The sequence below is a fragment of the Elgaria multicarinata genome, chromosome 11 (assembly GCF_023053635.1).
Source record: "Elgaria multicarinata webbii isolate HBS135686 ecotype San Diego chromosome 11, rElgMul1.1.pri, whole genome shotgun sequence".
Taxonomy (NCBI): domain Eukaryota; kingdom Metazoa; phylum Chordata; class Lepidosauria; order Squamata; family Anguidae; genus Elgaria; species Elgaria multicarinata.
The window spans coordinates 7,337,293-7,363,788 of NC_086181.1; the positions used below are offsets into that span (position 1 = coordinate 7,337,293).

Consider the following 26,496-nt stretch of genomic DNA (forward strand, 5'->3'; position numbering starts at 1 on the left):
TGTACACTTAACCCAGAAGTAGGGCCCATTGAAAAGTGTATGACTTACTTCTGAGTAAACATGCATAGGCTTGAAGTTTAAGTGTCGTGTCTCAAAACGCTTCCTCCTCCCAGAACCAGACAGTGTTAGTCAGCCATTACAGTACATTACAACATGATGGACAGACTTCAAAGAACCATCACAAGGTTTGGTTCAGAAAGTTCTAGCTGCTGCTGTGCCATAACCCCCCCCCCCCCGACCTATTACCTTTTCCTGGAATTGTGGGCATAGGTCCACACACACACACTAAAATTAATTAGAATAATTGTATCCATGACGTACCTAATACATTTGATGGAGTGTGCAAAAAGAAGGGGGGATCTTGTGATGGTTACTGGGCTTAAATTTTGCTTAAAAGAAGAAATCAGCAGTGTGTCTACATGATTAGGTGCAATGATACGCACTCAGTCTTTTAAAATCAGGCTCTGTTAATGGTGAGGGTGGAAGTGATGGGGGAGGGGGAATGTCTAGGAAGAAGGACAGTGCCAGACTTATGCCCTGGCTAATTGTGAGAAGGTATGAACCTGTTACATGACATAAAAAAATGCATGTGGAACAAACCCGGAAGTGTACTGCTAACTGGGTACAAGGAAAAATGACTGACGCATCATCTATGGTGCAACCACACTTAGAATACTGTGTACAATTCTGGTCACCACACCTAAAAAAGAGATTGTGGAGCTGGAAAAAGTGCAGAAAGGGGCAACTAAAGTGATCAAGGGGCTGGAACAACTCCCCTGCAAGGGAAGGTTAAAACAGCTGGGATTGTTTAGCTTGGAAAAAAGTGATGAGTAAGAGGAGACATGATAGAGGTCTCTCCCACACTAGAGTCTTTCAAGAGGCAGCTGGACAACCATCTGTCAGGTGTGCTTTAAGGTGGGTTCCTGCATTGAGCAGGGGGTTGGACTCGAGGGCCTTCCAACTCTGCTATTCTATGATTGTATGATTGTATGATTCTATAAAATTATACATGGTATGGAAAGTGTGGAAAGGGAGATATTTTTCTCCCTCTCATAAGACTAGAACCCAGTGTGGTCATCCCATGGCTTTTGCTGTTCATAGGAAACATTTAGGCTGAGTTAACACAATACAACAACCCACCCTCAATGTTGAGTGTGGGTTGTTGTTGAATCATGGGTTGTTGTGTTGAGTGAAGCCAGCTACACTGACAAACCACGATTTGTTAACCACAAAAAACCAACAAAGAGAATCCATCATTTGTTGTTGGGTGGTGAACTGTAGGCTGTTCATAGTTTAAAAAACATGGTTTGTTAGTGTGGCTGGGTTCACATGACACAACAACCCATGGTTCAACAACAACCCACATGCAACCCATACTCAAACCTGAGTGTGGGTTATCATGCTGTGAGAGCCCAATCTTAGGAGGTGATTCACTAGGCATGAGAGAGAATCTGTTCTGTAGAGTCCCCGTATATTTTGGGAATATATTCCTTCCATTTATTCCTTCCCTTTCTCCGAGGGGAGAGCTGGCTAACTTGAAAGCCTGTGGGCTGCATCCAGCTCACCTTCCACTCCAGCTGGTTCCAGCTGACCCACCTGGACAGCCAGCTCAGCGGTGACACCTTGAACATTGCTGGTGGCAGCATCTCTTGGGTTGACAGCTGCATACAAAGCACCCCTTCTGAGTTACCAGGGCAGCCAGGAACCCTTTAGGCTGTGGGTAGGCGATATGGTGCCCGAGGGCACCAATATGCTTCCCCAGATACCTTTCTTGGTTCCTATTGAGATGCTCTACCTTCCTACTTTACTGGCAGCTGGAGTCATTTCAAAGCAAAGTCAGGGACTCCATCTACTGCCACCTTCATTTTCCATGAATGCCTCAGGGTCACATGTGGGCCACAGAGACATCTTTAGGAAATGAAGTTGGTGGATGGTGGCAGACCAGTGCTTTCCTCTGCAATGCACCCAGCCTCCAAGAAAAAGGAGGGTAAATAGAGGTGGGGGGAGGAAATTAAGCCAGGCACACATGCACAGCAGGGAAGGGCCGGCAGCCTGACAGTGCCAAGGAAGATCCCCGAAGGAAGGTTGGGGGCCGCAGTGCTAAAGCAGGACACGGTACTCCCTCTTAGAAATGCTGTCCCAGGCAGAGTTAGGTGAATACTGCAAGTTCACCCTCTCTCACGCTCCATCTTATCTTACGTTATCTATTTATTACATTTCTCTACTGCCCAATAGCCAAAGCTCTTGCTTTCTACTTAAGGCATGGGAGGAACCAAACTGGACTTTTCCAATCCAGCTGGCAAGAACCTGGTATTTTAAATTCTAAATGCTGTCCGTTTATTGAGCATATTGAAAATGAATCAAAGGACTTGAAACTACTGGCATGCTGAATAACGGAGAAGTGCTGGTGTACACCGTATGAATTGCAGTTGAATCTATTTTACCAGAGCTGTCAGTGCTGCTGCTTTTAAACTGAATGATTGCTTTTCTGTTGTGATGCATGCCACTAATTTATAGGAAAGCAACTCAACAAAAATGGCACACATGGCAAGAGTTCCTGTGAGAGAGTAAGACAGAGTTGATTTCTAAGGAAAGAGGTCTGGATGAAAGAGTGAGAGGAAGCCCCTCCCTCTGCCTTGAAACCCTTCCCCAGGCTCCCAGGTGTGTGTGTGCGCACGGTTGCAACTATGGCCTTTAGTTGTGGTGCAAGAAATACACTCTGAAGCTTTGGGAAGGAAACTCAAGAACTTTGGGGCCCAGGTAGTTTTCTCGTCCATCCTCCCAGTTCCTGGAAGAGGAAAACAAAAGGAAAGGAAAATATTCCAGGTGAACAACTGGCTATGAAGGTTGAGCCAACGTGAGAGATTCAGATTCTGGAACCACGGGCTACGCTACTTGGAAGATGGACTGCCGGCAAGGGACGGGTTGCACCTCACAAGGGCTGGGAAGAATGTGTTTGGCCACAGCATGAAGAACTTCATCAGGAGGGCCTTAAACTGAATCCTTCAGGGAAGGAAACATAAACTTGGAGGCAACAATGGATGAAGGCTTAGGCACCATAATAGAGAGAACGGCTCTAATAGGGCCCCCAAATAGTCCTCACAATAATGTAGGAAACAAGCCAGACCATAAAGCACATGGTCTTTGATGTCTATATACGAACGCCCAGAGTATGAGAAACAAACAGAACAAACTTGAACTCTTAATACATGAAGCCAAATATGACTTGATAGGTATAACTGAAAATTGGTGGGATGATTCTCATGACTGGAATAAAGCAATTGAAGGGTATAACTTGCTCAAAAAGAACAGAAGAAATAGAAAGGGAGGCGGAGTCACACTGTATGTCAAAAAATACTTATCCTTGCACAGAAACACAGGAGGATGAGCCTGGGAGCCCCATCGAGAGTATCTGGATTAAAATAAATGGGGCAAGGACTAAAAGGAGCATGATAGTCGGAGTCTACCACCAACCACCCAATCAAGGAGAAGAGAGGGATGAAACTTTTGAAAAGCAAATTGACAGAGTTTCAAAGAAGTGTAACATAGTAGTAATGGGGGGCTTCAATTTCCCTGATATCTGTTGGGAGACAAATTCTGCCAAAAGTGGCTCCTCCAAGAAATTCCTGACATGTATGGCCGATAACTTTCTCCTACAGTAAGTGGAGGAAGGAACTAGAAGATTGGATATCCTTGACTTGATACTGACCAATAGGGATGACTTAGTGGATAAAGTGGCAGTGGGAACTCTAGGGGAAAGTAACCACATCATACTTGAATTATTGATTTTAAAGGAAGCAAAAGCTGAGTGTAGTCATACATGTAGTCTGGATTTTAGGAAAGCTGATTTTAATAAACTCATAACTATAAGTAAAGTTCCATGGCAAGTGGCCCTAATGAGAAAAGGAGTCCAAGATGGGTGGGAGTTTTTTAAAAATGAAAATTTAAAGGCACAATTACAAACAATTCCAACAAGGAAAAAAGATAGGAGACAACAGAAGAAACTAATGTAGCTTAGAGATGACCTGAAAACAAAAAAAAAAGATACATATAGGAAGTGGAAGGAAGGCCAGGCTGCAAAAGAAGAGTACAGACAGGTAGCACAGAAATGCCGAAAACGCATCAGGAAGGCTAAAGCTGAGAATGAGCTGAGGCTAGCAAGGGATGATAGAAGCAACACAAAAAGCGTTCTTCAGGTATGTGCATAGTAAAAGACAGAGGAAAGAAATGGTGGTTCATCTGCTTAATGAGGATGGCAAATTGATAACAGATGACAAAGAAAAGGCCAAAGTGCTCAATTCCTACTTTGGCTCAGTCTTCTCCCAAAAGTGGGTATATGACCCCCCCCTGGCAAAAGTGAAGTACAAGCTGAAGGGGAAGGATTGCAATTTGAGATTGATAAACAAATGGTCAAGGAACAACTAATTTCTTTGAATGAGTTCAGATTTCCAGAGCCCGATGAACTGCATCCTAGAGTAATAAAGGAGCTGACAGAAGAACTCTCAGAACCACTGTCCATTATCTTTGTGAAATCATGGGATATGGGTGAAGTGCCGGACGATTGGAGGAGGACTAATGTTGTCCCTATCTTCAAAAGGGCAAAAATGAGGAACCTGGGAACTGCAGACCAGTTAGTCTAACATCAATCCCTGGGAAAATTTTGGATCAGATTATAAAGAAGTCAATCTGTAAGCACCTTGAAAACAATGCAGTGATTACTAGAAGCCAGCATGGATTTGTCAAGAACAAATCCTGCTAGACTAATCTGATCTCATTCTTTGTTCAGGTAACCTCCCTTGTGAACTGTGGGAATGCTGTGGACACAATATATCTTGACTTCAGCAAAGCTTTGGACAAAGTACCACATGGCATTCTGATCAGCAAACTAGCTAAAAGTGGGCTAGTTGGAACAACTATTAGGTGGAGCCACAGTTGGCTACAGAATCAGACTCAAAGAGCCTTATCAATGGCCCCTTCTCAAAATGTGGGGAGGTAACGAGTGGGGTACCACAGGGCTCAGTCCTGGGCTCAGTGCTCTTCAACATTTTTATTAATGACTTGGATGAGGAGGTGCAGAGAATGCTTAACAAATTTGCAGATGACACAAAATTGGGTGGGATAGCTAATACCCTGTAAGACAGAAATGGACTTCAAAGTGATCTTGATAGGCTGGGGTGCTAGGCTGAAAACAACAGAATGAAATTTAAAACAGATAAATGCCAAGTCCTACACCTAGGGAAAAGAAACCAAATGCATGGTTACCAAGTCGGTGATACTTGGCTCAGCAATACAAGTGAGAAGGATCTTGGAATTGTTGTAGATCACCAGCTAAATATGAGCCAACAGTGTGATGTGGCTGCAAAAAAGGAAATGCTATTTTGGGATGCATTATTATTATTATTATTATTATTATTATTATTATTATTATTATTATTTATATAGCACCATCAATGTACATGGTGCTGTACAGATTATACACAGTAAATAGCAAGACCCTGCCGCATAGGCTTACAATCTAATAAAGTTGTAGTAAACAATAAGGAGGGAAAGAGAATGCCAACAGGCACAGGGAAGTGTAAACAGGCACCGGGTAGGGTGAAGCTAACAGTATAGAGTCAGAACAAACTCAATATTTAAAAGCTATAGGGAAAAGAAAAGTTTTTAGCTGAGTTTCAAAAGCTGTGATTGAGTTGGTAGTTCTCAAGTGTTCTGGAAGAGCGTTCCAGGCGTAAGGGGCAGCAGAAGAAAAAGGACGAAGCCGAGTAAGGGAAGTGGAGGTCCTTGGGCAGGCGAGAAGCATGGCATCAGAGGAGCGGAGAGCACGAGCGGGGCGATAGTGTGAGATGAGAGAAGAGAGATAGGCAGGAGCTAGACCGTGAAGAGCTTTGAAGGTCAGCAGGAGAAGTTTATATTGGATTCTGGAGGTATAGCTCCTAAATCGCATGAGGTACTAGTTCCCCGAAATTCAGCACTGGTTAGGCCTCATCTTGAGTATTGTGTCCAGTTCTGGGCATCACACTTCAAGAAGGATGCAGACATGCTAGAGGGGGTTTAGAGGAGGGCAACGAGGATGATCAGGGGTCTGGAAACAAAGCCCTATGAAGAGAGACTGAAAGAACTGGGCATGTTTAGCCTGGAGAAGAGAAGGCTGAGGGGAGATATGATAGCACTCTTCAAATACTTAAAAGGTTGTCATACAGAGGAGGGCCAGGATCTCTTCTTGATCATCCCAGAGTGCAGGACATGGAATAATGGGCTCAAGTTAAAGGAAGCTAGATTCCAGTAGGACATTAGGAAAAACTTCCTGACTGTTATGACAATGGAACCAATTACCTAGGGAGGTCGTGGGCTCTCCCACACTAAAGGCATTCAAGAAGCAACTGGACAGCCATCTGTCAGGTATGCTTTAAGGTAGATTCCTATAATGAGCAGGGAGTTGGACTCGATGGCCTTATAGGACCCTTCCAACTCTACTATTCTAAGATTCTATGACATCTTCAGAAGATCTGTCCTAATTATTTCGCACATTCTGAAGCTGAAACCTGGTTCCAGCTGGTTGGATGTGACTCTCAGCTGAATGTGTGAACTGGATCTGTTGAAAAGCATTCTGCCTGAGGCCGTATGAAAACTCTGTCTGTGGTTCTTGCTGTGCGACAGATCGTTTACCCATGCAAGTCAGTCACCCACTGATGTTGCAGCCATCCAGCGATCCAGATGAACTAGTCTTGAAGAGGGGTCAAAATCTTGGAGGACCGTGGCATCTCCAAGACGGTGATGAGCAGAGGGCATTGGGGGAGAGCTTCTCTCGTGTTCTTCTTCTTATTATATTTATTTATTTATTTATTTATTTAATTAATTAATTTATATACCGCCCCATAGCCGAAGCTCTCTGGGCGGTTTACAAAAGTTAAAAACAGTAAATATAAAATATATATATAAAAATTAAAACCATCAAAAGCAACAGTATAAAAACAACAGTATCCACTTAAACAACAGTTCTGGGGTCCGTAAAAACAAAACAAAAACAAACACTTAGCGTTGTTAAATGCTGTTAAATGCCTGGGAGAAGATAAAAGTTTTGACCTGGTGCCTGAAAGATAACAATGTGGGCGCCAGGCGAGCCTCATCGGGGAGATCGTTCCACAGTCGGGGCCACCACCGAAAAGGCCCTCTCCCTTGTTGCCATCCTCCGAGCGTCCCTCGGAGTAGGGCCTTAGATGTTGAGCGCAGTGTACGGGTAGGTTCATGTCGGGCAAGGCGTTCCGTCAAGTATTGCGGTCCCAAGCCATGTAGGGCTTTATAGGCTTTTTGCAGGCCTCCATTCAGTGAATGTCTTTCTCCCAGTTTTTGTGGGTGGGCTCAAAAGGCCTGTTTGTCCTCTCTTGATGTGGGGCAATCTCTTCTCACTGTTAGTGTTAAGTGGAGTGTGGGAAGGGTGTTCCCTTGGGTCCAAAACACCTCCATTCCTTGGAAGGTCAAAACTCTCTGGCTTCTTTTGATAGAACTAAAGAATGTGAATAGGGAGGGGATGCCAGCCCCTCCCGCCCCTGTGTCCCTGTGGCTTCAACCGGCCAATCGAACACCTGTGTGAGCTAATCAGATCTGACATCTGAGAAATACTACGCAGGCTTTTAAGGCCAGAAATTGGCAGTGGAGCGGAGGGAGGGGGCATGGTGGGAACGGACGCGTGTGTTTGTGTGGAGTGCAGACTGATCCTAAAGGGACTGCTGCTGCCCGCTTGGTTGAAAATTGTAAGAATGCCAGAGACAACATCCAGAATCAGCAAGGTTTGGCCAAAATTAAGCATTGAAGCAGATTCTTTCAACTGCCTAAGCAAACCTAGGTAGAAGGTATCATCTTCTTCTTGGCCTGGAACAACCCATAGGATAAGTAAACCTCCTTTATTATATTTATGTCTAATAACAGGAGACATCTCAGAGATAGTTTCTAGCAGGAATTTGTTCTCTTGCTCAAGTAGGAAAGGAAAGGAACCTCTCGTGCAAGCACTTGAGTCATTGCTGACTCCTAGAGGGGTGCCTGCTTTCACTAATGTTTTCTTGGCAGGCCCTATAGCGGGGTGGTTTGCAGTTGCCTTCCCCGGCAGTTATTACCTTTCCCCCAGCTAGCCAGGTACTCATTTTAAAGACCTTGGAAGGATGGAAGGCTGAGTCGACCTGAGCCGGCTGCCTGAGAACCAGCTTCCGCTGGGATCAAACTCAGGCCATGGGGAGAGTTTCGGCTGCAGCAACTGCCGCTTACCACTCTGTGCCACACGAGGTAGACCAGGTGCAAAATATTCGAAACTGTGAGCCTCCCAAACTGTGCATTAACTGTAGCATCTATTAAACAGCAAGTAACAGAGATTCTCTGAGCATATCTAGAGCGTTCTTCCCTTGAGTCAGTACACTTCAGCATCTGACATCTATCTTGGGACTTTCTTCTGACTTTGAAATTGGAGTTTGCTAGCAGGATTTAGCCCTGGCACTTTACTAAATGAAATAAAAAGAGCCCTGCAGGTGGCCTCTACTGAACCTGGGACTTTGAAGGGTGGGTGGGTGGTGGAAATTGATTGATGTGGTGATAAAGCAATGTGGCCACCAGGTGTCACCATTGTTCAGTATAAAAGAAAACTGCTTTGGGGTAGGGACCCAGGGTGTGAGTGTGTGAGGGAGAATGGGAGTATGTCTGATGCCTCCATTAGTTATCAACCCAAATGTGATGCAATAAATGGGACTTAAGCAGGCTCCTTGTCTATTTCTTCAACCCCTGCAATCTGGAATCTCCCTCTTGCCAGAAAGTGGAGCACCAACTACATGCAGCTCTGTGTCTTTTGGGATTCCTTGACTGGCCACGGCCTCCTGAGGTCATACAGGACTGAAACCCAGGCCCAGTTCTCCTGGCCTCACACCCCAGAACCAGCACCTCACCCTCCCTGCCTGCCAGCTAGCTGCTGTCGTGCTGACCTTTCGCCAACTTGGCAGTGAGCAAACGTTGTGGCTTGGAGCCTGATTTTTGGAGGGAGGAGAGCCTGGAGGGTGGGGGATTCCCAGCCAAGAATTAACTAATTACTGTCCAGCAAGCCCTTTTCTAAATGGAATAATGTATAAGACCACTTTCCAGGAATGCGAGGCTCCCCCTCTCACCCATCAGACATCACCAGTGGAGGCTGGGGGTGGTGAATCCCCTCTGAGTTTCTGTCAGAACCTCAGGCAGTTAAAGAAGTTATCCATGCACCTTTGATTGTTCCTTTAGTGTTCTGACTGGTTCCGAGTGAAACTTAGAGCAGATTCACTGCCCCACTGATATTGGAGCCACCAGCCTCCACTCGACACCACCACCACAGTGTACAGCAGTCTTGTTGGCTTATAGATATTTTGTCTTTAACCCACTTGCACCTCGCTCTTATTCCAGAAAAGCATGCCTTTCCTCTATCCAATCGATGCTCTCCAGAAGATCCACCTAGTATCCTGAAATTTCAGTTCTCCACAGCTTCTTCTACAGTTCCCTATAAACTCTGCTTTTGTCCTCAAGAAACCTGAATTACTACTTCCAGAATCCTTTGTTCAGGCCCAATGGACTTGCATTCCCCAAAGAACACAGGCGTTTTGGCTCCCAGGATCCTTTTTTAAAAATCTCTTCCTCCCTGTTCCAGAGAACTTCAGAACCATGCCTCTCACATTCCCTGCTAACCCAGCAGGGGGTTGGGCTCGATGGCCTTGTAGGTCCCTTCCAACTCTGCTATTCTATGATTCTATGATCTCACCCCATTGCCAGAGCGGCTGGGTGAGAACCCAGGAGTCCTGGCTGCGTCTTTCCTCCTAGGATGAGCTACATTCCCTCCACACCCTCCACCACTAAGCAGATAACATCCCCCAGTGGACTATTTATAGCACATGGTCCCTCGTGTGTGTGTGGTACGTGCTCAGCAGCATGAGAGGCGGGCACACAGGGAGGGAAGCGCATGCCAGGTTCAGGTCAGGATTCTGGCCTCTTCAGGGAGTGTGGCTTGTGCCAGCTGCTTGACACATCCCACCATTCTCCATTCGTTGCTATGGGGACTAGCTCTGCCCTGGGCAGTCCCCTGACAGCACTGCGCCTCCTGTAGGGGGAAATGAAGGGGCAAGATATGGTGGAGGGGTGAAGGGCGGGGGGGGGCAGGAAACATTCTCAATTCAATGATAAAGTGCTCTTTAGGGATTTTAGGGGGAGGAAGGTAAATCTGGAAATTCTGCCATAGCCGTTATTTGGAATAACAGCTGGCAATGAGAGTTAGCAGAACTGGGGAAGGGCAGGGGAGCACCAAAGTGTAGTAGTGAGATGGGGCAGTAAGGAGGGTTGTTTCAGAACTGAACAACATAATAATGCTTGTGAAGGGGAGCAGGTTGTGTAATACTCTCGTAGGTGAGTGCAACACATTTTGCCATCCGACTTCCTGGTTTAAACCAGCAGGTTCAAGTGTGGGGATATCTCAGGGGCTGAACCCACGCTTTGCATGCTCAAGATTCCAGGTTTAGTCCCGGTCACCTCTGGTTAAACGGGGATCTCAGCTAGCAGGAGTGGAAAATGCCCCTTCTTAAGATCTTGAAGAGATGCTACCCAAGTAGAGAGTAATGGTTTTACCAGCTATTATAAGGCAGCTTCACATGCTTCCAAATGCAGCGTTGACCAATACACCGACCCACGCCAGCTCTTTGGGGGTTGGCATTATCTGATCACTCCTTCCTCCACCCCACCCCACAAACAAACAAACAAACAGCGCTACTGTGGGGATGGGGGGATGTGTCAATTATCCATACCTTGGTAAGGTCCAGGTTGTGTTAGTGCTATGTGTTGTGCATTGGTTTGGAACTTCAGCAGGTATTGAATACGGGACAAGGCTGTTAACTGGGACTGCCAGATTGAACATATTCTACCAATGCTTAAATACTTTCATTGCTCCCAGTTTGTTTCAGGGTGTAATTCAAAATGGAGGTGTTGACCTACAGAGTCCCAAACAGTCTGGGACCACGGTATCTGAAGGACCAATTTATTTCGTATGAACTTGCTAGTCTGCTGAGATCCTCCTCAGAGGCCCTGCGCTTGGTACATCTACTTACAGAAGTGCGGCCGTCAGAGACAGGCCCTGGATTTCGGAACACCCTCCCCAGAAACATTGGCTTGGAACTTACTCTTTGGTCTTATAGATTCTACTAGTTCAAAACTGTTTTATTCTCTTCAGCTTTTGATGAGCTGTTAATATACAGTTTGGCATCCTGTTATTTTAGTTGCTGTTTACTCTGTTGCTGCTGCTAGACCTGTACTAGACCTTTATTGCTCATTGTGTTTTAGCTGATTTTTTTATTGTTTGTTTTGAATTGAATCTGTTTTGAGTATTCATTTTGAACTGTCTTTTAGAGTTGGTACATAACATGTCTTGAAGACAGTCTGGTGGAAAAGGGAAATATAATATTTTAAATAAAATAAATAAATGGCTAACTTTTATAAGAAAGAAAACTGAGCCAAAAAACAGTGACATTGGGCTCATCTACACCAAGCAGGATATTGCACTATGAAAGCGGTATATAAAAGGCAGGAGCTACATCAAACAGGATATAGCGGTATGAAAGTGATATATGCTATGTGTCAATGGGCCCCAACAGTTGTCAGTGCACTTCAATACCACTATAAGGCAGTAGTGTGGCTCCTGCCTTTTACATACCACTTTTATAGTGGAATATTCTGCTTGGTGCCCATTGTTGAAAAGGGGATGGTACTCACAGCTTTTGCTGGTCCTATAGTCACCTTTCTCTCTCTCTCTATGTCCTTCTCCCCTTCTTTCTGTTCTTATCAGACTGTAGAGCCCTCCAGGCCTCCCTTCCCTGCTCTTTTTCCTGCTTTGCTCTCAGCCCCTCAGGTCGAGTTTTGCAGTGGTGGAAAGCAATGCATATACTGTTGGTTATTTATGGGAAATGTTAAGTGTTCTGTAATCTTTATTTTCTTCTTTACAACTGCCCTATGAGGTAGGCCTTGTTTTCCATTGTAAAGAAAGCAAAAAAGAAAAGAAAAGGTGTGACTAAGAGGTAGTGATGTGTACAAGCGATCTTGTGACACTGTAGTACAGTAGGTATTTTAGTGTAGATTGTTAAACTCCCAGCTGCTCTTTCACCATTACAACACACTGGCTCACATCCATTTCTTCTTCCCGGGCATGGTTAGCTATGAACCTCATACCTTTGTCATCCCTCCCCACCCTATCCTCTCTCTGTCCTCCACTCCTGAGTTCCATGTATGGTTCTCCCAAGTCATCTTCATCCATGTTGGCCAAGGCTGACTGATCCTTGCCCTTGTTCCAAATTAGGAATATCATGTTCCTAACCCTGACTTCAATGTAATTCAAATTCATCTCCCTCCCAGCAATAAGAAGCATTCCTGCTACTCTCCTGCATCTAGGCAGAGCCAGATCTTTCTCGGCCGTGGTCACACATTCTGAAGCCCAAGCTCTCGGGAGATAGTGGGCTGATCTGTAGTTTAAAATAAATGAAATAAAATCAAGAAGGTGGGCCTCGATAGCCACAGGGTATAAAGTAGATGGCTGGTTAGAAGCCAGCATTCCCCAATGCAACCCAATCAGCCTTGCTCCTGGAGTCCAGAGTTGATCCTCAACCCCAAAATTTAGATCTTATTCCTGACAGAGTTGATGAGAGAACTCTAAATCCCTGACTTGCAGCTATAACTCATTTATACCCTCACTCTCCTCTCCCCAGGAGTTTTAGCTTTTAATTCTATTTACACAATCCTTTTCTTTCTTGCTTTTAAAAAAATATTTGTACCATTAATATTTGGGTCTTTCTTGCTTGCTCCCAATAACCCAACATTTGGAAAACTGGATGGAGTATCTAATGATATAATGCATACACAGCTGTGGTATACGTGGTGGAAGAGTGTGTTTTGCAGGGGGGTTCTCTTTGTGGCCAAGCCTGGTGCGTGCTGACTGACCGCAGGGGAATTCATCTTCCCGCCATCCCCTCGGCTCCCGTTTCTGCCGCAGTGCGTGAAAAATCGATGGCGCAAATTGATTCACTCCCGCTGGCAGCGAAAAAAAAACCCACCCCACCCCCACTTCCCATGGGAACCGTTAATCAATTCCCTCACCAGAAGCTCATAAACAACTGCTCCCTGGAGGGATATGTTGGGGTTTGGGATTGCAGATGGGAGGGGGAGCAGGCTGTGAAGAAAAGAGACCCTTGGCCCACAAATTGCATAAGGTCTGAGATAGCAAGGGGGAAGGCTGGTTTCAGTTGTAGGGCATGATGAGCCTAACTGAGGAAGCAGTGTTAAGACAATGGGGGATTGTCCATGGTGGAAATGATGGATATCTTTAGCCAGTGTCTGAACCCCTGCATGGTATGGGCATATTGGAAGGAGCCTTCATTTTTCCTTATTTATTATTACATTTATATCATCCCCTTTTTCCTCCAAGGAACCCAAGGCAGCTTACATGATTCTCTTTCTCTCCAATCAACTCAAGTAAGGGGAACAGAAAGGGGACTTCAGTTTGTGGCAATGGAGGTATGTAGTCTATCCCACAGGACAACTACCAAGGGGGTACATTGTGATGAAATGACAGGAAGGGCAAGAATGTTTGGGGACTTGTACAGGGGTGGAATGAGGGGCTAGCAGTTACCACACTGCTCTGCTCCTCTCTTGTGAAGGTTGCTAGGCATTATGGAAGCCATCAGGTCCTGTCCCACAGTAGTCACATGACCATACACCTTGGTCTCCGATGAAGCAGGACTGCCAGGTCTATACAAAAAAATGGTGGCCTTTTCTTCAGGTGAGTGTGGCTGGGCCACATGGTCTAGCCAAAAAACAAAAACAAGTCCTCCTACTATCTTCTACTAGGATGTTAAGTCATGGGTGACCAACCTGTGGCACTAGTGCCACGAATGACAAAGGAAGCAGGGGTTCCATGGCAGACTTGACTAGGAGCTGGGGAAAGGCAGTCAACAGGCCTGGCTGTGGCATAGTTAGGCCTGAATTTCTGCCTGCCTCTTCTGTGCTGTGCTGCTGCCCACTCCCCAACTCAGAAGACTAGTGGCAAAGCCATATCAAGGCACAGGGGAGCCACATATGTACCTATATTGCACGCTAGAATGATCACCACTGGGCTAAAAAAAAAAAAAAAGTGAGTCTCTGTCTCCTTCTAGTCATGTGGCCTGAGTCTAGCAAAAACAAAAACCCAGCCACTACTACCACCAAAGTCCTCTCTATTAGCTGTTGCTAGGTGACAGGGAAGCTGTGCTTCTCTATTGCCCTCTGTCAAGTGGTTCGTTGGCCACACAGTGGCCATGGCCTTCTGCACCCCTCTAATGGTGGTTGCTGGCCACAGTACTGCTTTTGTCTAGCTGTGGTTGATGCATATACTGTGGTGCTCCAGTTCTCTTGAAGGGCATTTAGCAGGCCCCAGGATGGTTTTGGCACAACGTCCCCCTCTAGTAAGGGTTGCGAGGCAGAGAGAAGCATGACCCAAGCATTATTGGGTGGGCTGGGCTCAGAACAACCTTGCAACTTGGGCTCCTTTTCACAATCCATACCACAATCCCATCTCATACATACAATCGCATGAGTCATGAAAGAAATGTTTCTATTTTAATTCTGAAATTATTTTTCTATATTTTTGAAATTACCTCATGGACCACACTGAAGCTTTTCTAAAATGCCCCAAGCATGGCAGCTATATTGTGTGCGTGCGTGTGTGCACTCATGTATATTTATGTATGTGAGCTAGACATTTACTCATATACATTTTGAGTCTATGGCACTAGATTTAGCTGAACAGAGCAGAAATCCATCAATCTCATGATATACCTGCCACCTGAGGATTAAACTATGCATCTGATGAAATGGATTCTAGTCCACAAAAGCTTGTGCCATAATATATTTGTTAGTCTTTAAGGTGCTACAAGACTCTTTATAGGTTTTGCTGCCAAAGACTAACATAGTTATCTTTGTGAAACCTGATTATTATGGTGCTTTCCCCCTCCCACCAGCTAATCTTCCCTTCTACCTATGCACAGGGAACTCTGGGACTAGTAGTTCTTTAAAAAACACACTACCATGTAGCATAAGGAAGCACAAAGGCCTCGGCCAGCAACACACGCTTCAGAATATTTCTTGCTCTGTTTCTTATAGTTCCAACAAATCTCACCAGATTTGGGTAATAGGTACATAGATACAGGGAGACAAATGTCCATAGATATCCTCAAGTATGATCTTAGTCTGGGTTTTCCCCCCCTCTCGTGATAATGGGATCGCAGCTGAGGCCCCATAAAGTGCACCTTTCTCCCCATTCCCCATACTTGGGTCCTGGATAGAAATTATGTTATTCCTTCCCCATCAAACTGTAGGTTGGTACTCCAGATAGGACTGCCTCTCTCTCTGATCTTCCTACAGCCCATAAATGCCTTATCTGGGCTCCCCATTTCAGCAATCAGGGCGGCATCTGCATCAAGCCAACCTGCACGTACCTCGCTGTATTCTATGTGAACACAAAACACGGCAAGTGGTGTGCTCAGTGGCGTGAAAAGTCCCATTTGCCTTGTGTGAAGGAATCCCGGCCTTCTCCTCCACCCCCAGTTTCCAGAATGTCCCCTCATTCTCCTGCCTGTGTCAGCCGCCTCCTCTCCATCCTGTCCTCCTCTGCCCTCCCCTTACATAAGCTGCACGTGGCGATGTCACCGGCTTGGCCCAGATTTCTTCTGACAGCAAGTGTTTTCCACACGGCTGAGCTTGTGCTGCTGCTAGAGGAGTGCGGATGGGGGATGGGGACCCCAAGTAACCCCCGCCCCAACAAAGGAGAATCTAGCCCCCACACCTTGCTGTCAGCGTTCTCCAGTGCAGAGTTGATTCCTCAGGCCATGGGTGGGGTGGGGTAATCATTGTTTTCTTTTGCTCTCAAGTGATATGCGTTTATTTTTCTTCCTATGATATGGTGATACCCAAACTGGGAGTGGGGGGATGGGACCTGATTAGAACAAGCCTGTGGGTCAGGAACAAGGGGCGCTGAAAGTGCTGTCCAGCCAGAGATGTGAGTATTTTCAGACAACTGGTTCCCCCATTCCAAACTTCTCAACCATCACAGTCTGGTTTACTAGCTTAAGATGGGGACGAGAAGAGGTTTATATTTCTCCCCATATCACTCCCAGCTGGGCCAAAGGCATCCATGCTGCAAAAGGGCCAGCGGGTGGGCCTGGCGTACCTTTGAGGCTCTCCCTTCTGACATTCATTCTCTCTCTCTCACTCATGTGTTCACTCCTTGTCCCAGCAAATCTATTCCAGCTGAGTGAATTGTGTTTGGGCTCCAGATGGAACCAGGAGTGCCAGTTGCTGGCGGAAGTCCGGAGGCTATGTTCCCCTGCTGGCTGGCTGGGGAGTAGGAGAAACAGATAATGTTTTGGGGTTACTACGGCCCTGTACCCCTCAGAGGCACCTCCTCTGCCAGCTTTGCTGCCCCCAATTTCCCATCAGGAAGCTAGGAAGAGAATGAGCTGCAGCCAACTGGATAATTGTGGCTCTTGCGTGCCTCTCTAAGGGGGAATCACTGTATTTTGAGGTAACAATGCCAACCATGTGTTCCCAGGCCTTAATTTGAGAGAGGGATGAACTGAGAAAATGTTTTGAGTGCCAAAGATCCAAGTATAAGAAGTAATAATAAAGTAAAGAGTTTCTGAGCATGTGAAGAGTGCAGCTGAGTATCCACAACAAGACCCTCCATATTTCAGGCTGGGAGGAAGAGCTTCCAAATCAAAGGGCATGGCTTTTGGACAGGCTTGGTCCCCCCGCCCCCCCGCCTCCCACACTTTAGTTTTTAGAGATGTAAACTTTGCATGTCTGTCCCTTATCAAGAATTTGGGATTTCTGCTGCTGGAGTAAAGGGGGGAGGGGGAGAGAAGGAGGATTGATTGGGACCCCATAACTGCCTACTTCCAATGAACCCCAGGAAAGTAGCATACAATGGGGTGAAGGTCAGTCTCTGTCCAGACAATTACTGTGTGCAACACCTTATAACAACTGACATTTTCTGAGAAAAGTTTTTTTAAAAATGTGGTAATTTACTCTACCCTTCACTCCTGTCTCTGTCCAATCTCTAGATCACAGGGATGTGCTTGCCCCAGGATTATTGCTGGCAGGGTGGGGAAGGGGCAATAGCAAACACATCTGGCAAACATTTGGACCATTCCTGGCTGTTTAGCACATGGTGTTGATGGATGGATGGGCCTGGGGAGGGGGCTGCATTGTAGGAGGGATATAATGTATCTGTCTCTGTTTGCCTGCTTATTCCTTTGGGGTAGCTTTCCCTGCTTCCTACTTTTCCCCAGGAACCAGTGCAGAAATATGGAGGATCCAATCTCTTGGGGAACTTGGGTATTGGTTTCCTTTTTAGGTACTTTTTCAGTCTTCTAAGGTGTGTTTAAACACTATGTCTTGGTAAGGGGGATGCCTGATCTCTTAGAAGGAAACGGAGGCTTTTCAGCAGGGGTCTACGGTCTAGAAAAAAGGGGTAGGCAACTTGGTTGCCCTCCAGATGTTTTGGACCACAACTCTCATCATGCCTATTGATCACGATGGCTGGGGCTGACAGAGTTTATACTTCAAAACATCTGGACAGCACCAGGTTGAGTGTGCTTGTTCTAGAACAACACAGAGGGAGAATCCTTTTCTCTGCGAGGGGAGCTGTTTTAGAACACAGCAGTCTGGATTCTTGAATTCTCTCCATTGGAAGAGAGAACGACGTTAGAAGAGAGAAACAACGCAAGTTTGTATTCTTATACAGATGCTAACCAGTCCAGAATAGTCAACCCACTCTAGTTCTGTACTCACAAACAGTAATGTAGTTTGAATCCACAAACTCCACAGGCCAGATTTGTAAATAGCCACTGTCCCAGTGAATGGTTGCAAGTAAGAATATTGTGAGAGGACTTGCTTCTAGAAGGGTGACTTTTAGTGCTACACTGTATTTTGCTCTATAAACTTCATGTGGAATCCGTGAGTGACTTTGCATAATTTGTAGGGGAAGGGGTATAGCATTGCTTGATCATAGAATCATAGAATCATAGAATAGCAGAGTTGGAAGGGGCCTACAAGGCCATCGAGTCCAACCCCCTGCTCAATGCAGGAATCCACCCTAAAGCATCCCCGACAGAGGGTTGTCCAGCTGCCTCTTGAATGCCTCTAGTGTGGGAGAGCCCACAACCTCCCTAGGTAACTGATTCCATTGTCGTACTGCTTCAACAGTCAGGAAGTTTTTCCTGATGTCCAGCTGGAATCTGGCTTCCTGTAACTTGAGCCCGTTATTCCGTGTCCTGCACTCTGGGAGGATCGAGAAGAGATCCTGGCCCTCCTCTGTGTGACAACCTTTTTAAGGTTGTGTGTTGTACATCCTGATGTGCTCTACTGGAACAAATATGTGTGAAATAGGAGTTTGGATGGGAGAATGGCACATTATTGCAGCAGAGTGTTTATTTTAAAGTTTGCACTAAAACATTATTCATTTAAGTATTATTACACGTATTTTAATGTAGGTGAAAAAGTGTTTTGATATAAATTAAAAAGATAGATAAAAGCACATGGCTAAAATGGTATTGACTGTGTGCTGAAATATAAGGGGTGTGGTGATGGGCTCAACCAGCTGAAATATCACTGCATACATGGAAAGCAAAGCTCCTTTTAAAAAAAAAGATGGAAAAGTAGCATTAAGGTGATTTACATCTGCATAGATTGTACTATTGTTCCATTCTTTCCTAAAACAAAGTTGGATTTTGTAAAGAATCAAAGAAGATGAAAGAACCATGGTGAAAACAAAAATATAATGATTATATATGTAGCTGATCTGTAAAAAGTGAGTGATCAAAGAGAGGCAATTCCAGAGTAAGCACCTAGTGCAGAAGTACTATTGGTGAGCAGACATATTTTACTTAATTGGGACATAATTGGTTTCTTTCTACCTTCAGGCCAACAGGTATGTGTGAGCAGGCAGGCGATTAAAAAATATGTTGTGGGCTAGTAACTCTTGTGGACTTATTTGCCATTAACTACAATAAACATGCATCAACATGTCAACCCTTTTTTCATATGTTTTGACCACCCTGATTTGGGAGTAGGAGAGCAATTAAAGGGTGTAAGAGATAACAAATACCTGTTAAGTGAGCTTCAGGAGGAGGAGGAGCCGGTAGGAGTGAGAGCCAGGACTGGAGTTCTTTTGCAGTGAATTGCATAGGCTCTTACATGGGTCGGTGGCGGCGGCAGCGACAGGCATGAGTTCTATTTCTGCCTCTTGAAAGGAGGACTGACTTTGAGCCAGAAGTCCGGGACTCTTCTGCTTATATTCCAAACAGTTATTTTCCCTCTTGTGGGGCTCGAAGAAGGCAAGCACACCCCTTGCACCAGCCAGTGCATTGCTGTGTGGTTAATATATATATATAGCTCATTATTGTTTCTGGTACAAGGTTTGGATGGTCTTTTTTTTTAAAAAAAATATTCTAACAAGGGCTTTCTGAAAGGAGGAATTCTTTGTGATTTGGATGGGGAGGATACGCAGGGGCTGATCTCCAGCCAGCTGCCCTCTGCCTGGGCCCCTCTGCCGGCTTCAAAGGGTCCCGGAGGCCTTTTGCTTTGTAGGAAAAGATAAATCTGCCACTCTCCTCCGGCTTGGTGGGGAAAAACATTGAAGGCTGGGCTCTATCAAGACTGACAACCAGCTTGCTGGGGTGGGTCTAGCAGGGGAAGAGTGTCCCCTCTGCTGGGGTCCAAGTAAGCTCATGTAATGGCTTGTGGGATGAGGTTGGAACTGCAGCTTTGGCCCTAAGGGTGCCTGTGAAATCAAGCAAAGGGGTTCAAGTTAAAGCTGGACAAATCAGTACTGGACACAAGGTACGTGCGCTGGGTTTAATTAACAATTGGGACAACACTATGTCTTAAGGGCAGAGTAGATTCTTTAGGAATTGCTCTTTACAATCTAAAACTGGATACTGTCCTAGAAGGATTTGGAAGAGAGCTAAGAGGATGCTTAAGGAGCTTTTTAAAAGGGCAGTTGAAAATTGCCCATCCATGTTCCTCTGTCAGATAAGCCAGTGCATCTACCCCTGGGGCGAGAGAGCCACGGTTTAATAGCATCACTATAGCAATTGTTGCTGAAGCAATTGGTCTCTGCTGTGATTTTCCTGGTTGTGGAATTTCAAACAAAATCTGGAATTTGTTATCGGATATATAAACCTCAGGATTTCAACTCCAAGGAAGTTGAACTGTAAGGTATTTTCTAGCCGTTGTGACAACGTGCAAGCAGTATCAGAAAAATGCTCTTGAAGGAGACTTTAACATCCATGTAACTAGTTATATACCATGTTCCATTTTCAGTATGCCCCCATAATTCCCCCCCTCTTTCTGCTATTATCACCACTTCACTAAATAAAGAATTTCCAGATTCCACAGGCACACTGAATACAGTTATACAAAGGCGCATTTACATTTATTTGTGTATTTTGAATACAGCACATGATGACCTGACCCCCTTTGTAATTGAAGATTTAAAACTGCAGTCCATTTGCTAGAGCATAAAAATAATATTCTGAATGTATGGATGCTGTATCCTTAATAGCAAAAGAACCATCAGCTGCTTACATCTGGACAGCATAGGTTTTTTTAAAAAAATTGTTTAAGATAATCTTTTTGTTTTAACGTGATATAACCATTTTATAGCAGTTGGTAACCAACCTACCCTTTCCTTTCTCATCTCTTTGTTTATTCCAAATAAAATAATACACGGTAATCGATATTGCAAAAAGTGGCCTTCTAGTGTTCAGCGTTGTTAATATTAGTCACAGGGAACCTTGCTAATGAATTAAAACTGTCCCAGTCTTCCTTAGATTGAGGTGGGCACATTGACATGGCCACTCTGAGCTCATGACTGGCTATTCTGGCCTGATTGTGGCAAACGGGCTACCTGAATGGCTTATCATAAACACTAATGTTACTAGTGCAGTGACATTAAAAAAATCATCACTGTTTGTAGGTAGTGATTGAGACTGTGTTAGATGTGAGCAGGCGAAGAAAAAGCAGCCAACTTCAAGTAGTGTAGTGCTCATATTAATGTTGTTGCTGTCATCATGGGGCAGAGGTAGAAGAAACAAGGAGCACATGGTTTTGGGTTGGACCAAAAGAGGAGAGGAAAGATTGGGTTTACATGCACTCCACAGTTTACTTTTAAGTTGTTTTGTGGAGTAAATGGAGGGAAGCCAAATGTAAAAAGGGAAATAAAGGTTTATTTGCATTAACTACCCAGCACTAACATTTAGCACAAAATTTGGAGGGCATAAACTCTCCTGCCATCTTGAATACATTAGGGTGGGTGTATATGGGCTGTCACTGCCTCCTCGTTGGATCAAAATACACTTTGGGAAGGGTCTTCTGTCTTTTTCTAGCAAAGATCTGTGCCTCCCTAGTGATTCCTCTTGTGCACTTTGAAAACCATTATACTAGACCTGAATTTCTTCCCAGAACTTGGGGGGAAGAAGCTAGGAATCCCAGCTCCCATTGCCCCATTACTCTAACACAGGCGGACTCACGCTAGTGCGCTACAACAGCCAAATGGATCTAGTAAAATCCCCCCCTCCGCCCAGCTGCCTTGAAAAAGCTTCGCTGTTCCTCATTTAAACACAAGATGTCAATTTCAACCAGCTCATCTCTCTTTCCTCCCCTCACCCAGTCTTGACGCCCAGAAACTCCCGCCTGGACGTCAGGCCATAAATCAGGCCTGGACCAAAGAGGGGAGACTTTCCCCTCCTGCCTCTCCTCCCCCTCAGATCCGTTTCCGGTCCCTTTTGGGCAATTAATATAAATGGACAACAACGAACTTGGCGAGGGGAAGTGCAGCCTTTGCCAGTGTGTGTGTGTGTGTGTGTGTGTGCGTGCGTGCACAGCCAACTGGGGGTTGGGTTGGGAGGGAGAGTTGTTCGTTGTGCAGACAATTCCTCCCTGCTTCTGGCAAGGAGAATCCACTGCTTAGTCAGTCTCCCACTGCAAGCTAAGTTTTGGCTTTGGGATAGTTTCAGGGATGAAGACCCAGCAAAATTGATTTCCCATACTTATAGACAATTAAAGAAAAAATAATTATGTGCTTGCTTGTGAACCTGGGAGTGTCCTCATGTTACAGAATCTTAACCATACCTGTAGCCCCATTCTCATATACATATATAGATATAGTTTTGAGCTAGAGTGGATCAGGATTCTTCCCTGCAATCTTGTGCTGCAAAATGCAATGGCCTTTCAGGGTGAAGCTGTATTCTGCCTGGCTTGGGAGTGTTTTTCATCAGCTCTAGCCCCAGTTTTATCAGGCTGTACCCCCTGAGCTGCAAGGCACCACTCTCTGTCCCCACCAGGATTCACTTAAGAGCTCCATCAGATGAGTGTTTTATTGCACACTTGTTACTGGGCACTCACGGATTTTTGCAGGTCCCTCTCACGTCGTCTGCCTCCCGTGCGCCTCCCACCCCTTCTAGCTTTCTTTGCGCAACAACTCCCCCCCCCAAAAAAAGTCTAACTTATTTTTAAAGGTGGAGGTTGCCACTATCTCCTGCTGGGTGCAGGAGAAGCAGTGGGATCAAAACGGTCCACTGAATGGGCCATTGTTTACTTCCTTTTTCAAAAGAGGAAGTAATGAGGGACAAATGTGTGGGCAGAGAAGCGATGGTAAGCAAACACGATTTCCCCCTTTGTGATAATGCTCTTAGTCTCTACCCGCTGGTTTATGAGACACCACCCCTTTGCTCCCAGTCACAGACTCTGAACAGGGAGTCTCAGGGTCTGAGCCTCAGGTGAAGTGGCAGTCTCATACTGCAGCATTTTGCAAACTTTTGGGGACTAGGTAGACTTCACTCTAACACCTGAAAGGTTTACTCTTGGAGTGTACAACTACAAGAATAAGAGTTACCCACTGTCACTGGAAGCCACCTCCTATGTTTTTGCATGAGCCACTAATCCAGGAGGGCCTCCTGATTGGAAGAAGTCCAAACAGTGACTCACACAGAGATGCAATTCTCTGAGGTCAAGCAATTCAGTTGCATCTCTCCTTTGGAAGTGATTGATACAACCCAATGTAGGGATGCAGCCCTATTGCTTGTTTCCAATGGAGTCCAACTGAATGGAGTCAAGATCAGAGCAATAAATGATGCAGATGCAGCAGGCAGCCTCCTCTGCTGGTAGGTGCTTTGAGCTCATGGGAGTCTTTAGTTAATACATTAAATCAATTCATTTCTTATGATGCACAACCAGTTCTCTTACGACACACCAGTACCCTGAAATAGAGGGTGCTTTTACTGTGCACTTGCACAGAAAAATTTCACAGAATTTTACAGGAAGTCCAGACGGTGTCCCACTTTGCCATGGTAGCTTTTTAACCATCCCTACATGTGCTAGTTCATTTCCCTAATTACCCTCGCTGGGCACAGCTTATTGTTATGTGCAAATCCAGAGAGGGTAGGGGCTACGGTAGTTAACAGACCAGCTAGCATCCCTAAAAGGGAGTGTGGGTTCTGGGCAGGGTGTTAACTACCCCAGTCACCTTGTGTGTGTTAGTCAAAAGGTATTATGTCATCTGTCTGGAAGGAGCCCTCTTCTGGAAGCACCCATAGTTTAGGAATGTAGCTGTAAAATAGGTGTGGGCAAAAGACTGGCCAATTTCTGGTAGATGCCTAAGAACCTGCTGACTGTCAGGATTCTTGCAAAGAATGCTGGACAAGTTGGATGTTGGTCTGCTCCAGCAGGGCACCTCTGCTGATCGCAAGAGAGTGCATAATTCAGGATCACTTAACACAAATTAAATATGTCTAAAGTGGGAGGAGACCCTGATTACACACTCTTGCAAAAACAACAACAACAAACAAACAAACAAAAAACACCACTGGTAGACCTTGGAGATTTTATTTTTTAAAAGTGGATCATGTAAGACTGAAGTTTATTATTGGTTCACAATACATAAATAACACAGTATAAAACCAATGTAGAAACAGTATAAGAATAATATTAAATAATATATAATAAGCATTACAACACAGACAATAATAAATATTGCTCCATCTTTGGTTTAATAGATTTAACTTTAGGGGCTTCAGAGAAATGCTTAAAACAGACAGAATTTTCTTAGAAAAAGCAGCAACATGAAGTTTAAGCCACGGCACCATGACCCCAACTGGGCTTAATAAATCTCTTTATGTTCTTGTACAATTGTGAACCTACAGCTGTTTCCCAATAAACCAGCAAGCAAGCAAGCGGGGGGGGGGGGGGAGCAGGTACCTGTTCTGTAGATATATGGCTTAGAAAAGCTGGACTTCAAAATTCATTTAGTTTACAGAAACAAACTGCAAACATTTAGATTTCCTTTTAGTTACTTCCTTAATCAAATATACAACTTAAGTTGGGCCTTTTATTTACAGATGTATGTTTATATTCCTTATACTTTCCCCTTCACACGCCTTGATTTCCAGCACTGCATACTGTCTTCATAGCTAACCCGAAGCAACACTCAGCAGTGGCGATACAATGCCACTTATTGGGAGTAAGTCCCATTAAACTCAGTGGGGTTTACTTTTGAATAGACATGTAAAGGACTGCACTGTCAGCCTTAAAACATGCACTATCATAGTAAAAACGGTGCTCTGACCATGACTAGCATGCTTTCCTCTTCACCATAGCATGACACCATAGAGCACATATCGTAACAGTACAGTGGCGATATTTCTCATTTTCGTCACACTTTACATTTAATTATTAGTCAGCCTCCTCAAAAGAATGCTGGCGAAAGAATAGTTTCCCCCAGTATATAGCAGAGAGAGAGACAGCTCAATCCCAAGTCCTCATAGATTCAAATCCAGCATTCTTGCTGCTGCAAGCGTTATGGTCTGCTCATTCAAGGAATTTTACATGGGGTCCAGACAATGTCATCTTCCACTCATCACCTTTCTATGTTTACCACCTCTTTTCTCTAACTGCAGAAAATCTACTAAGGCAAAAAAGACGGAGTTGCTGCACAGTGCGTTCTGGATGCCAGCACTAGGAGCCCTCCATCTGGCAGCACCCAGTGTTTCCCACACAAGCCCTAGCAGAGGGTAGTAAATAGCATTTAGTAGGGCTTTTAGGCTGCCATCCTATACACACCTACCCGGGAGTAAGTCTAATTGAACTTACTTCTTTTTTTTTTTAATAATTTTTTATTCATTTTCTACATTATATAAACATACATAAACATTACCATAATAATAATGAAAACAAAAAAAAAACAGAAAAACATCAAACAACTGCTGCATACATATTGAATAAATGTTGAGTACAATGTTGAAAAACTATTACATATACCTTATCATACTACAACATCATCATTCTTAACATAAAAGTGCACCCCCCACCTCGGGATCATTCCTGAGTCCAAAATCTAATCGTTTCTTCTGCTGGTGGTTTCCCACTTCCCTTAATAAACACAAATATTAGGAACTGTTTCCAGATTCCTTCAAACTCATTTATTTTAGTTACGCCTTTTCTCCACTTAATATTACATGTCAATTTATCATTCATGGCTATATCCCATACCTCTTTATACCATTCTTCAATAGAATATTCCCCTTGAATCTTCCAGTTCCTAGCTACCATCAATCGTGCTGCAACCAGCAAACTCGATATCAACTCTATAGTTCCTTTTTCACACTTTATATCTTCAAATAGTGACAGCAATGCTATCTTTGGTGTTTGTTCTATTTTCATTCCCACTATTTCTTCAATTTCTAAAAACACCATCTTCCATAATCTTTGTACATATTTGCATTGCCACCACATATGTAAATACGTTCCCTTTTCCCCACAACCTCTCCAACAATTTGCTGAATGCTGATCATTTATCTTATTCAATCTAACCGGGGTTAGGTACCACCTCCATAAAATTTTAAAATAATTCTCCTTTATTCTTACTGATAAACTTCTCAACACTCTTTGTTTCCATAGTCCCTCCCAGCTCTGTCGCCCTATTTGTACCTTCTAATTGAACTTACTTCTAAGTAGACATGGGGGAGGCATCCAACCAAAAGGCATTGTGGTCCTATTCTGTCCTTCCTTCAATGGGTTTTTTAAATGGTAAGACTGAAGAAGGGGTGAGAAAATTTGGGAGGGTTACAAATTGGGGGGGGGAAGTCATTGTCCTTTGGACTCGCTGTAGAATTCTGAGAGTGAGACAAGGCGATCTAGCAATATAGTCTTGTATGGAAGCAGGGATAGTTGTTCAAAGAGGTTCACGTACATTATCTCAATGGGCCTGTTCAGACAACATGTTAAGCCATAGTTAGGCTGCTAATGTTTTTGTAGCAAATGGTTAATGAGCATGTTTAAACCGTGGTTATATAGCTAACATAGGCCATAGCTAGACCTAAGGTTTATCCCTGGATCTTCCAGGGGTCAAACCTGTTCATCTAGGTGACACAC

The 26,496-nt window shown here is 44.6% G+C and overlaps 1 protein-coding gene across 1 annotated transcript in view; it reads left to right on the forward strand.

Annotated features, from left to right (window-relative positions):
* The window catches only part of RARA (retinoic acid receptor alpha), a 187,276-nt gene that overhangs the window by 5,368 nt on the left and 155,412 nt on the right, over positions 1–26,496 (forward strand). The window lies entirely within an intron of this gene.